We start from the raw sequence: 15,293 nt of genomic DNA on the forward strand, positions 1-15,293 counted from the left end.
CCCCTTAAGCAAAATTAAAAAAAAAAAAAACAAATTTATAATTGTAAAAGTCATCACTGTTTGTGTAGAGCCCGTTGCTGCAGAAGTCTCTTGCGCGGTGATCACAAGTCCTTGGAGATTCATCTAAAATCAATCGGACAAGAGAAATTAGTTTTATTAATAGATAATCCTGTGCCTTATTGAAGCTTTTTTTTAAATTAAAAATATGGCGGCCTCAGGAAATATTTTCAGATTTTCGAGAAAAAAAAACGAAAATTAATTGTTTATAAAAATCGAAATTTTTGAAAAAAAAATCCTTCGATCAGGCACGAGTTTTTAATGTTTTTTCAAAAGCAGTATAAATTTTATTGAAATCTACCAAGCGGTTTTTAAGTTATAGTGATCACCAGTTCAAAAAACATAGTTTTGAGAAAAACGCATTAAAATTTTGTTACAGATTTATGTAGAGTTATACGAATTATACCTGGGCTATAAAATAGTTCTTCAGCCGGCATAGCAGCTTCAAAAATATCGATTTGCTGTTGCCTGTGTAGCATTCTACCTTCTCGAGTGGTATCGTTAGCGCGCTTATCTGCCACTTTCATACGTGCAGCATCCATTTTTTCAGCATACGAACGCTCCGGGGCGCCCGAGCGCGCCCTTTGTTAATTGTTGAATAACTCGAAAAGTATTTGTCGGATGCACTTCAAATTTTTACACTATATTTTTAAGATATTATACATTAAGAAAATGCAAAAAAAATCAAATTTTTTGAAAATTCTGACTACCCCTAACTCCTTAAAACATTTTCATGTTTTCGCCTGCTGTCAGGCACCGTTTATATTGCCCACCTCAACAGCACCATCTATGGTTTTTTTTTGAAGTCGGAGCAGTTGTTTGAACACATGTTGGAAATAAGAAGGTGTGACCAATATCAGATCGTTAATCGACTCCCTGCGAACTTCAAGGAATCAAATGATTTGCTGACATAAGTGAGTTTATGACAACGGTTTGTTTACGAAAAAAGTGAGAATGTGGTGGTGATATAAGAAAAAAAAAACGCAGCCACTTTGTTGCCGTCTAAACAACGAATACGTTTGAAATAAGTGGGAAGAGTTCTGCTGCCGCGCCCTCGATGACGTGGCAGCCGAATTTTCTCTCACAATTTAATTTCAGATGACCAAATCTGGTAATCAATCACCCTTGGTTCGATAAGTTGACATTTTTTCGTTGTCCACATTTCGGTGCAACGAGCCACCGTAAAGCTGTTTCTGTGCTCCTCAACTAAGTCCACAGAAATAGTTCCTCTTTTGCAGTAAAGATTTTAACTCTCTTTTGGGAGTTCTTTTAAATTCAAGGCGAAAAGCAATTCTTTGCACGAATGAAAATTACAAAAAAAAAAAAAATTCCTGCATTTTTGCCCACACAAAAATGTATACCAGTTTACGGCTCTAAATTTCTGCGCTGATATATTATTTTAACGAAAATTTGCCCTTTAACCTCATATGCGAGGTATATCGATTAAATGACTCGGCTGAGACTGTATAGAAAAAGTACAAAGCACCACCAGACGTTAGCGACCGCCAGCTATATAATTAACGGCAAGCTTTCTCTTTCGAATAAAGTGCCTCTAGATTCTGCAAATAATTCCTGCCTTAATTCCCATTAGAGGTGTTTTTGTATTTTGCCGGAAAAATTGCCACTTATTAAAATTTGTAATTTATTAAAATAAGTATAAATGTTTCTCGTGTACCCGTGTTTTGGACTGGTTTAAGCGCCTTCAAGATGTGAGTGTTGTGAACTAAAGCGGTTACAAGAAAAGCAAATTCGATACATTCTTTAGAATTACTGAAACCAAGTAGAATAGTCGCAGCAGGCAGCCATAAACGTTGCGCTGTTTAAGCACCCTATGCAGTAGTGAGTTCAAAGGTAAGGCAAAATAAAAGTATTTGAAAACGTTTGTGTAAGGATGGTCTCAGGAAAAAGTTCGAACAACAGCCGAAAAGGATCGTGGTGAAAGTTCGGTGAAGTTCGTGGGCATGATAAACACCAGAGGCCAGAGGTCTGGCCAATGAGACTGCGACCGGTGAAAGAATCACCTGATGGGCTGACGTAACAGGGGATGTGACGGCGGTTTGTTTACGAAAAAGCTGAGATTGTCAACACAGTCTTCGTTCATTTTGCTTCGTTGCCGTCTAAACAACGACTGATTGGACGAGTGTGTGAATGCGTATGAAATAATCGGTAGAATTCGGCTACTGAATACCTGGAGACGTGGCAGCCGAACTTGCTTGTACAACTTTGTTTTTCACCATAGCAGATTGGGTCACAACACGGACCTCTCCACTCAGCAATTGACTTGATTGAAGCATCGGAAATCGGAAAGATGCGGCCAGGATGAGTGGTTGTATCGCATATCGCCATATAGTTTAGACCTGACACCAAGCGTACATACATATATATAGTATTCTTTACAGTGTATGTAAATCGAAAATTTGCAGATTTCAAAAAAAAAAAAATTTTAACTTTGTAAATGTGGTAAAAACATTTATTTTTAATGAAAAGTGAAGTATAAACAATGGATAGTCAAATTTAATTATCGTTTACAGTTAATGCATTTTTCAGAAAAAACTTCAGAAATTAGAAATATTTATTATCTACCTTAATATCTTAAGTCCAAAACCGTTATTTGGCGATATCTCGAAACCTACATGATAGAAAAAATTATTCATACAAATTCATTATTAATATTAGTAAAATTATTGATATAAAATTAATAATAATTATTAATACATATAATACAAATTTTCGAACTCAGCCACGAATTTTACATCGGAATTGATTGGCCCGATTATTGGGTAAAAAAAAACATTTGTAATTTGTAAACTAGTGTTGTCATCCTTCCAGTTATTTGTGAAAATTTTTGATGGCACAAGGCCAAGTTTTTTTTTACCACAAGAGACGCGTTTTTCAATGTGCTATTATGAAACTTCGTTCAAAATAAAGCGAAGGTATCTAAAAATACCAACAACAAAACGTCGCATACTCGTATTTGATCTAAATCGGATAACCTTCAACATTTTTACTCCCTATTTTTTTTTAATTTTATTTATTTTATATTTTTTACTTTATTTTATATTTTTCATTTTATTATATTTTATTTTTCTTGTTTTTAATTTATTTATTTTCAGTTTATTTTATATAATTTAATTGTAATATATTTAAACTAAATCGGATAATCTTCAACATTTTGGCTCCGTATTTTTTTTTTAATTATTTTATCTTTTTTGCTTTATTTTTTCATGCTGTTTTTTATTTAATTTTAGTTCATTTTATTATATTTTATTTTTCTTGTTTTCACTTTATTTCATTTTATTTATCTTTATTTAATTTAATTTCACTTTATTTTATTTCTTTTTAGTTTATTTTATCGTATTTAATTAAATTTTATTTAAATTCATTTCAGTTAATTTAATTCAATTTCATTCTATTTTTAAATCACCTCATTTTATTTTTTTTTCAATTTAATTTTATTTTATTATATTTTTCCCACTTTGTGTTTATCGTTTATATTTTTTTTTTATTTTGATTTTTTTTATTTCAAAGCATTCCATGAGGCATTAAAATCACGCCAACTCACAAAAGCAAAAGCGAAGCAGTAATTAAACTTCTAGTTATTATTTCAAATTTACTCGATTTTCGCTTAAAAAATAGTTTACAACATCTTAAAGATGCCATCAAACAAATATTTTAACAGCTTTAATACATCCACCCTGCATTCTGCATTCTCAGCAGCATTGCAGCACTCAACTGCTGCAACAACATTCGTTTTGTGCGAAAATATTTTATCGTTGATATTAACCTAAATTTTTGAGTGTACGTGCATTTGCACACGCATACACACAAAACGGCCAGTGCAGTGTCCTCATACTCGCACACACAGGCACACACTTTCTTAACAACAGACTCGATAGGAGTTGTGTGCTCACACACACAAATGTTTTTCGAAGTCCATATTGATTGAAATAGTTCAGTTTTTCATTTTGCGTTTGTTTGCTGGACCGAGAGATAATGATGACGAAAGCAACGATGACGAGACACCACGCGATGAAGCTACTAAGCACTAACAATAACAAGAAAAATAACATACATTGAATATTGGAATGATAGGAGTATGTGTGTAAGCCTGTGAATATTCTTAGTACTTATATTGGTCTGTCTGTCTGTTTGTTTGTTTGTTTGTTTGTTTGTCGCAAGTAGGAATAATGTGCCTTATTGTACCTCCAACTGATTGGGATGCCTTGCCGAGGTACGTGCGCTGAATGGCATAATCAGTTCGTTTGGGAAACAGAATTCAAGACGTACATCAAGATTCAGATGCAATAATAAGAAAAAATACGCGCCTAAGGAAAGCAAAGAGTAGCATATAAAATAAAATAAAAACAACAACAAAACGAAATAAAATCAGAAAAACAAAAGAAAACAAGTTGCAAACTGCATTAAATAAAACCTACAGCAAAAAAAAAATTAAAGAAAAAAATAAATAAATAAAGTAGCGATAAAACAGGATTGCGCCACATGCATTTTAAATAATCGATCGGTTGAGTAATCGATAAAAACAAGCGAGGCGGCTGCAGGACCGCTAAAAAGAATAATTGTACGAGCATCTTTGTATTGTGAGAACACTTTGGTAAATGAGCTTTTATTATGAATACATGATTTTGTTTTCTGTTTTTCTTTTTTTGTTGCAAGGAAATTAATTATGGGTCTACAGAGCGTGCAATGGAAAGTGTCCTTTAATTAAATGGTATTAGAGAGTATTTGTACTTCGTTAGTAATGGACAATAACCAGCAATTAGTAGCAAATATGTACATATGTATGTACCTATGTAGGTAGCTAATCATTTATTAGTTTTATGACAAGGCGAATAAAACAGTAATTGTTTACATTATTTTTTTTTAAATTATTTCTTTAGAGCGCTTGTACGGCTCTGAAGCCACTTAGCTAAGGCAAAGATGGGAGAATGTGAAGTAATTCTCAAAACGCCGAGTAGATGCTCAGTTTCCCAGTTCAAGAGAGTTCCTTGTTGACCTTCATTGCGGATTGGATGCCAGCCGCAATATAATTGCTAAATAAGAGCATTTACCTCACAAAATCTTCAGTAATCCGGTGATAATAGATGTTGTAATATGCCACGTTACAGAATTAATAAACTCATATGGTCTGAATGTACATAACTTCAAGAGCACATCCAATCTGTTACTATCCTTACTGGGTGCTGGCCTTTTATATTTTGTGCCTTCGCAACAGGACTTCTGATGAACTATAATTCCATATTTTTATCGAAATGGTTGGTATTTTGTAGCATAAACTTATATGTATAGCATTTTCAGTTACAAGCTTTATTTGTTCTTTTTTCAGTGAGTTGAAAAATTCGTCTTGCCCACAGGATGGAATAAATGAAAATGAATATTTTCGTGCTATGATTTATTACGATTACGACGTGGTTTATTGAGACAAGAGTGCACCACTGCGGAACGCTGGTCTAGCCTGGCCGTCGATCTTTGCAATATGAATTCCGTGAAGGCCGTCCAACAAAGTTATGCCAGAAACAATCAATGCTGCACGTCAACTGATAACGCAAGATCGACATTTGGCATTTCGCGAGATAAAGGCATCCTTGGTCATTAGTGGGACCGGCATACATTTCAATATTTGTTCTCGTTGAATACCACATAATTCTGTAAAGAAATATTGAAGAATTTCTGTTTCGTTGGTTCAATCGTAACAGATGACGGATCCTGGAGTATGTATATAAGCCGGAAAAACTAGCGATTGACAGTATGAGAGTTTAAAGAAAAATTTAAAACAGTCAATTCTGGGTGGTATACATCCATTTGTTTGCCAGAATTTTTGGAGAACTAAAGAAAACCAACTACCGAGGATGAATCACTCTTCAGCAAGACAACGTAAGCTCACACGTATCGGCTCATACAAAAGAGTTTTTAAGTACTCAAAAAATCGAATTAATGGCAGCCCTGATGTGGCAGCTAATGATTTCTTTTTGTCCCCGAACAGCAAAGATTCAATGCGAGGCTAACATGTTGAAACTTTTAAATAGTAGCTCGTTTTGGAGGTATCCAATTCTCAGTGGAAAAAGTGCTTTGAAAATTGGTTCAAGCGAGTGCTGAAGTTTATTGACTTAAAAGGAGAGTATCTTGAGAAATAATAAATCCATTTTCATTATTGTTTGAATGTGTTTTCATTATAAAGCACAAAATATAAATTTAAAAGTAAGCAGGAGACCGTTGAACACCTGCTGGGTTGATTACCAACTTTATTGAGTAAACAGCACGATTTGTTTAACAAAAACCCCTACAATATTTCGTCAGCTTAGTTTTAATACAGCCAATCGGGGACTATGTTATGAAAACTGCACTTAGTTTCCACATGAGCATTGAGTATCTTCACCCTCATCTTTGAGAGGAGGACTGAGATGAGAAGAATCAAAGCAGCAGAGGGAAATTTGTTTTCGCTGGTGATGAAAGGACTCGAATGAAAAGAAAACAGTATGAAATCTACGGCAACTAGTGTGTTCAGTTGATTTTTAATCTGTCGTTAGTGTGACCTGCCGCAGCTGTTGTGACCTGACATTTTCGTTAGGTGTGAGCTAAAGTATATCCCGCCATTACTTTGTCCGTAAAATTTTAATATGGTATGTCTATTTCTTGATTGGTGCGATAACCACTTACGCGAATTTCGACGAGTTTAACAAAGTGCGCCAGTCGTTTCTTTCTCATGCTAACCGGCGCTAGTTGGAAGCACTAAGTGAAGACAAGACCTTCCACACCTGATATTTCCAACGCAGAAGAGACCTTCTTTTTCCTCTACTACAACCAGCTGGTATCGCATCGAATACTTTCAAAGTCGGAGCGTTTGTATTCATTCGGACGACATGGCTCAGCCAACATAGCCGCTCGATCTTTTTCGCTACATTATGTCTATGCCGTCGTAAAGCTCATACAGCTAATCGTTCCATCACCTGGTATGTCACGGCACGCAAATTAGTTTGATTTTGAAATGTGTCAACAAGACTGAGCGACGACTCATTGTACGGAATTAAATTTCATATAGTCGGTGTTATTATTTTGAATAAATCTATTTTTGAGTCAAAATACTGGTTACGAAGTAAATCTTCAAGATGTCCTTTGGCTGGAATTTAGAATAATGTATATTGGGGAATTTTTGGCAAACTAGTATGTCTTTATGAATGAGACTTGGTGGAGATATTAGTGAGGTGTTAAGGAACACTCTTTATAACTCCGAATTATTCAGGAAATAATAATTTCATAATTATTTGCCTTCAAAATGCCCTTTGGAACTTCACTAAAATTCACCAAATATACAATCACACGCGTATTTGTACTTATACATACACGCATATGATGTTTTCACGGAAAGGAGTTCTACGCAAAAATACTGTGGATTGCGTTGCCGGAGTTAGGCTGATGAGGGTTATTTTTTTGAAGCGCGGCCGAAGGCCGCCCATGCGATAAGGAGTTCTACGCAAAAATACTGTGTTAATTAATTTAATTTAATTTTAATTACTTTATTATTTTTTGTGGCTCGCTTAATATCATTGTTTTTAAGTTTAAATGAGTTGTATGTTTTTATTTTCAAAAACATTTCTCAACTTAAAATTACAGCAAAAAATACTGCAGTTTTACAATGAACCTTCCACTGAACATCCCTGCATAACATACGAACTTCGTTTTTATTTCAGGTGTATGGCAACACCAACTTTTCCCTAAATTAAAGAACTTTAACATTAAATTACTTAAAAACTATAAGCCTCCGGCAGGTTCGGTTTTCAGTTTTAAGATGGGGATATATATACCCCTCTATCCCCCCGTTTTAACCTTTTTTTCAAAGCGATATACATTATACTAAAGTTTTCCCGATTTTTCCTATGTTTTTATTCTAATAAGTTTTAGTATTTAAAATTAAAACTCGGTTGGTTCCGAATATAGAACATGGCAGAACATTTTTCAGTTTTGAATAGACGCTGCCATGTGCACACTAAACACTTCACTTTCATGAAAAGTAAAAATATGGGAAGTAAAAATTCTTGAACTCACTACTTTTAAATTGCTTAGCAACAACTTATTTCCCTCATATATCGTGCAGAGAAGGCTTACACCCGGTTTGTGGAGCATGCCTTGATCAGTGTACGCCTTCAAGATATTTTTCAAAAGTCGGTTGCAGACGTGTGCCAGGCAAATGAAACATTAGGCAAATACATAGAAAACTGGCTGTTTGGAATTGCATACTTCCAGGCGAGCAACATATGTATGTGAAGCACTTACTTGTTTAATTTGCGAAAAATTTAAATTTTTCACACATACTTCACTCCAATCGGCCAGCCAGTGATTGCTAAAGGATTTCGAAAAGAAAATAAATCATTACATTCTTCCAAGTGCTCTCATCTGTGGACATTCAAGAGAATTCTTTTTAATTGCACATTTATATCTCTGCATATGTATATACATACATGTATATATGTATGCGGTCGCACATGTCATAATTATATTCTTAGCGCCACTTTAAAATTATGGAAGTAGGTTTACACACAAAAAATGTACACAAAAAGAAAAACAAATTAAGACAAAAAAACAAAACGAAAGGAATGGAAAGTCCCATTGTTTACGGTCTTCGCGGTGAGCTGCCCCGATTGGGAATATTGCTCGAATTTTTAAATTATTTCAATACACTTATACACATCGACATCATTTATATGTATGTTTTTCATACACCGCTGACGTACATATACATACAATACATACATACATACATAGGTCTATAATTTGCGATATATACATACGAGTATGCACATACACGCATACGTATGTATGTATATCAATATCGACGTTATTGACCGATCCAAACATTCCATATGCCACTGCTTGTGGCTGTGCCTTCAAATTGCAAACGGACAAGGAAGAACGGTGGCGCAAAGCAGCGCAACGCAACGCATTTTCAGGCTCACCTCAAACACCGACTTTACTTGTGCAGTTGTTCAGCTGCAAAATGCTTTGATTTGGTACATTGTTGTTGAGTTTATTTGTTACTACTATCAGTTTTCTTTTGTTTTAGTTATATTTATTTAATTTTTCTTATTATTTGTTGTTTTCTTTGGTTTGTTTGTTTTTGTTTTGGTGTCGTTTGCTACGCATTGTGATGACCGCACTACGGCATGGCATGGCTTGGTATGCGTTGTCCCGTCCGCATCACCATCTTCTTCCTCTTCTGCAGCTAGAATTGCAGCATTGAAAATCACAAACAGTAGCTTCTGCAAAACAGCAACAGCAACAGCATCGGAGAATCCAGGAAAGACAACAATGCCAAAGACATCTTCGCCAATGTGACCAATGGACAATGTGAAAAAAGTTACCGTTTTCTACTTGACTTTTTCTTGACATTTTATGCCATTCGCAACATCCGCGTACAGTTCAATCGATGATGTACGATTTCAAGCATATGCATGTGCGTGTGTGTGCATGTGCATGTGTGTGGATATTTGCGGACGGACGCGTTTGCGTACGCGCCAACAACAATTGAAGTGCCTGACGGAGGTAGACGTTGAGGACAATCTTACTGTGACGATGTATACATACATATATGCAGCTGCGTACGTATGCGGCTGAGGCGGGACGCAGGCGGTTGGTTGCGCATGAGTATGACGAGAGGAGGAGGTATTCACCACCTCAACATCAAATATTAAGTAGAATCTGCAACAAACAGATAGACGTCGCGTCTCGTCGCTACTTCTGCTATCACCGCGACCGCTTTGCTCCAGCAACATTACTACTGTTCAGCACAACTACCGGTCTTTTTGTGCTGCTGTTGCTGCTGCTGCTGCCGTTGCCTGCAAGTGGAAGTAGTCGTACTCCTGTTGATTGCATTGTTTTTGATCTTATGATGTCCCCAATGCGTCGAACGCTGAGCATTGATCGTACTTGGCTGCCAGCTCATCTGCCTGACTGACTAGTTGACTAGCAGACGGAGCTGACTGAATGACGAACGCCTATCAACGATCCATCGCTGACTCGCTCAACTCGTCTGCTCGTCTGTGCTCGTCCACTCTTCACTAGCTCGGCCGCTTGGCCGCCTGGCCGCCAGCGGACGGACATTTTTATCCAAGATGCGTGGGATAATTCTGTTCTAATTTGTTGCATGCGCTACTGTTAGGGCCACAAGCAAACACATATGTATGCACATCCACAATCGCAGAATATATACGCATACATACATACATGTGTATTATATATACATACAAACATATCAGACATATTTTACAAATGAAATGCAACATTGAAAACGGTGTTAGTATTCTGCGCGTTTTTTCGCAACGGTGTTCCGTACCGTTGTGTTGTTGAGCGAGTCGATCGATTGTGAGTTGTTGCTGCTACTGCTGCTGTAGTTGTTGTTGCTGTTATTGTGTTGATGTTTGGTTGGTTGCATCGATTTCCAGCATCGCTCAATGCATTAAAGTATTTGAAATTCTGCAGCAATACTTATTGAAACAACGTAATTGTGCCTGCTGAGCAGTTAAATGCGCTTTCTTCTTCGATCTACGCCTCCAAGTCATCGTCTTCTGCTTGCGGCTTACTTCCTACTTTCCATGGCCTACGTTTTTACTATGCCGTGCGCATAAAAACACACCGAGATTGATGTGCGAATTTATGTGTAAAATTTATATGAACTCGGATAAGTAGCTTAATTGTCAGAACCTTATTTCTAACTTAATTAAAATTAGTGAAACGACAACGAATTTGTAAATGAAGTACGAAGCGCGGAAAATGGATGGGATTCTTTTTTAAATAATGTGCATTTCTTTATTGTTTATTATTGGAAAAATATCAGTGAGTTATTCGCTGATATCGGCCACCGTAGTTAAATGGGTTGGCGAGTGATTACCTTTCGAAAGTGCATTGGTTCGAAACCCCAGGCATTAAACATCAATTGATAGAAAAGGATTTTTCTAACAGCTCCCGCTCCTCGGCAAGCAATGGCAAAACTCCGAGTGTATTTCTGCCATGAAAAGGCTCAACATAAAAAAATGTCTGCTATTCGGAAGCGGCGTAAAACTGTAGGTCCTCCATTTGTGGAACAACGTCAAGAGGCACGCCACAAATAGGAGAAGGAGCTCGGCCAAAGATCCAAAAACGAGTGTAACCGCCTTGTAAATATGTATATGAGAATATTTTAGTAAACCGCGTTGGGGAGGACTTGTACTTGATATTAGCCTGAAACTTTTTGAGTATTTGGCCGAGCTTCTACTTCGATTTGGGGCTTAGATATCATCCTACAAATAGAGGGGTATACAGTTATACTTTCTATCAAAAAAGTACCGTGGATAGATTAATAAAACAATAAATATTTATTATGCTTTAATAGCTTGAAAGCTGGCCACTTCCGAAATAATGTATTACATGTTTGCCAACGTAAACTTTTGTACGCCAACGAATAATCTATACATATAATAATGAAATGATGTTCGTTTGTACGCAATTTTTTGGGCCGAAACGAGGCCAATTTTATTCGTTCTTTTTTTCATATTATAGGGATCCACTAGGGGAAGGTTTTTAGCAAAAAAAAAAATTTTTTTAAATATTTTTTTCATATAAAAAAAGAAAAAATCAAAATATTGTACAAAACAAAACTTGCTCGATTCTTAGATTATAGTAAGTTTCGAATCGACATTCATTTTATGTGTACAACTTTTTTTGAATTTTTCGTTATTGTGAAACGATTTGTGTCGTGTTGTAATTAAAGAGTCGAATACAGAAATTTCAAATGCTTCGAATGAAAATAATGTTTCAATTCAATTGATGATAAAAATGATAAATGATAAAAAAAATTCTTGGAAAATTTTAAATTAATGGTGTTTCATTGGGAAAATTCAAAGGTATAAGAACATACACAAGATAAAGTTAGAATTTGAATTTTTAGATTTATTTTGTTTATTTGTCATTTTTTCCAACTCTGATTTTGAAATCCTGTTGGAATTGGTGATCGATAATTTTGTCACTATAATGGTCAATGAAAATTTGCGTGTATCAGACCCTGCATATTATTTACCATATCAACTTTTTATGGAACATATGGACCAAATGAACACAAAAAAATAATTTAGTTTTGTTTTGATTTTTTGCAACAATACTGTTTTTTCGTGAACACAAGTGAACACAAAATTCTAAATTTGTACGTTGTTTGTTTAGTATTTTTTTAGAAAAAAAGTAAATTTTTTGGTTTTGAGGAAATTTGTTTATTGTTGCTATTTGTGAAAGCGTAGATATTTGTAAGTATTTGACTATAATCCTAAAAGTTAATGGAATAGCACTATGACTCATAGACAACATTTTTTCAAAGGGGTGTTTTTCAAAAATTATAAAAAAAATTGTTTTTAAAAATTTTGAAGAAATAAAGTAAAATTAAAAAATTTCGAAAGCATGAAATTTTTTCAAAACCAAATTTTCCTCAAAAAGATAAAAGAAATTTCTTCGAAGAGGTGTTTTTCTAAAATTACAAAAAAAAAAATTCAAAAATTTTAAACAAATAAAATAAAATAAAACTTTTTCAAGGGTATGCAATTTTTACAAAACAAAATTTTCTGAAAACCAAACAAAATTAAAAAAAAATGGTGTTTTCAAAGCATTTCATATTCCACTATTAATAGAGAATACATTTTTTCGAGGGGGTGTTTTTCAAAGCGGAAAAAATTCTTTTTTAACAAATCAATTTAAACTTTTACAAAAGTATGAAATTTTTTCAAGAACAAAATTTTCTCAAAAACGTTAAATTAAAAAAAAAATAGTTTTTTCAAAATATTTACATTTCAGAAATTAACTGAGAAGAAATTTGTTAGAGCGAAGTGTTTTTCAAAACTTAAAAAAACACTTTTTAACCAAAAAAAAAACCCTTTTTTCAAAAACAACAGGAATGATAACATTGCCTAACAATTTCTGCACTTTTGCACAGTCTAAAGAGGCATTGACACAGAGTGTATTTCCAAACATAGTTCAACATTACAAAAACCATGATTGACTCAGCGAAAGAGCAATTTTAACTGGGGAAAATAAGGACGTCAATGATATAAATTCAGCTATTTTAGATCAAATACCTGGTGACATAGTTGCGTATAAGTCAATGGACACTATTACTGATCAAGATGATGTCGTAAATTATCCAACTGAATTCTTAAAATCACTCGATTTGCCAGGTCTACCACCTTATAATTTACGATTAAAAATTGGAGCACCGATTATTATGCTGCGCAACATTAATGTGCCACGACTTTGCAACGGTACCAGACACGCTGTGAAGAAGCTAATGGGTAACATTATCGAAGCAACAATTTTGAAAGGGAAGTACAAAGGAGAAGACTTTTTGATACCCAGAATTCCACTGATTCAGACGCATTTACCATTCGATTTCAAACGTTTGTAGTTCCCTATTCGCCTTGCCTTCGCTATGACAATTAATAAGGTGCAAGCACAGTCTCTACAAATGTGCGGTATTAATTTAGAATACTCAATTTTTTCTCATGAACAATTGTATGTAGCTTGCTCACAAGTAGGCAAACCATCGTCATTATTCATTTACGCGAAAGATGGAAAAACCAAAAACGTTGTCTACCAAAAAGTGTTACAATAAAGTTCGAATGAAATTGTATCAAAGAATTTGCTTTGTTTCGTATTAATTGTATTCTCTTTCAGCAAATCATTGAATTTTTAGTTCTTGTCGCGAGTTCCTTTTAAGTCGTCTATTGACTGAAAACGTGTGCCTCGAAGTGGTAATTTGAGTTTTGGAAAAAAGTCAGTCGAAGCCGTTACTACCTCTAAGGTGATCAGAAAGCAATGATAGTTTTTCCAATTTTTATGTTTCAGCAGTTGTTAAATTTACCAATCATATCCAGCTGCCGAAATATTCCATAAGGTTAGGAGATGAGTGGAATTTATTTAAAAATATTTTCTAAATTGCGACTCAGTTGTAAATGCGAAAACACAAATTTTCTACAAAAAAACGAGTCCTATTTTTAGCTTAGCGGCTAAATCAACAATCAAAATTACCGTTATCAGGGCGAGCAGGATCCACACGTGTTCGAACAAGCATCAATGCATCCACAAAGATGGACTATTTAGTGCGGTGTATGACTTGGCGGCATCATCAAACATTATTTCTTTGGAAATGAAGAAGGAGACACTGTTATAGTCAATGGTCCTCAGTGTTGACCGACAAGTGGCCAGAGTTGGACAACATCGATTTATCCAAGCTACAATTTTAACAAGAAGGCGCAACCCGCTATTCAAGCGATACAATGTTCGATGTTGTGAAAGGGAAATCTGAAAACTGGGTCATCTCACGACGAGCGTTAATCAATTAACAGTCACAATTATGCAACTTGACACCTCTCGAATATTTTCTTTGAAGCTATGCCAGGTTTGTAGTCTATTCTGTTAGGCCAACCAATTTAGACGAGCTCGAGATGAACATTTAATAGGCTATTTTAGGAAAAACGCCTCACAAATTGAACCGAGTCATCGAAAATTGAATGGACTCATTGAAACACTGTCAGCGAAGTCGAGTCGGCCATTTGAATTATGTTTTATTTTATACATAATGGTATGAATGTAGCTAATAAATAAAGCCTGAATCAATTTCATGTCTCACACAGCTGCTGTTTTATTTAAATTTATTTTCATATCTTTCTTATCTGGTTAACCTAACGTCTAAATAATTTTCTGGCTGAACATTTACTTTAGGGGTAGTCAGAGTCCCGAAAAAATGATGATTTTCAATTGCTTTATTTTACAAATATAAAAACATAGCATTAATACATAATGTTTCGACTTGACTTTAACAAAATTAAAAAAAAAAATTAATAATTGTAAAAGTTATCGCTGTTTGTGTGAAGCCCGTTTCTCCAGAAGTTCCTTGCGGTGATCATCACAAGTCCTTGGAGATTCATCTAATATCAATCGGACAAGAGAAGTTTTATTAATAGATTATCTTGTGCCTGACGAAGTTTTTTTTTCAAAGTTAACAATATGGCGGCTCCAGGAAATATTTTCCAGATTTTCGAGAAAAAAACCGACAATTAATTGTTTAAAAAAAATCGAAATTTTTGAAAAAACCTTCGGTCAGGCACGAGTTTTTTATGTTTTTCAATTTATTGAAATCTACCAAGCGGGTTTTAAGTCACAGTGATCACCAATTCAAAAAACATAGTTTTGAGAAAAATGCATTTAAA

The sequence above is a fragment of the Anastrepha ludens genome, chromosome 6 (genome assembly GCF_028408465.1).
Source record: "Anastrepha ludens isolate Willacy chromosome 6, idAnaLude1.1, whole genome shotgun sequence".
Classification (NCBI taxonomy): domain Eukaryota; kingdom Metazoa; phylum Arthropoda; class Insecta; order Diptera; family Tephritidae; genus Anastrepha; species Anastrepha ludens.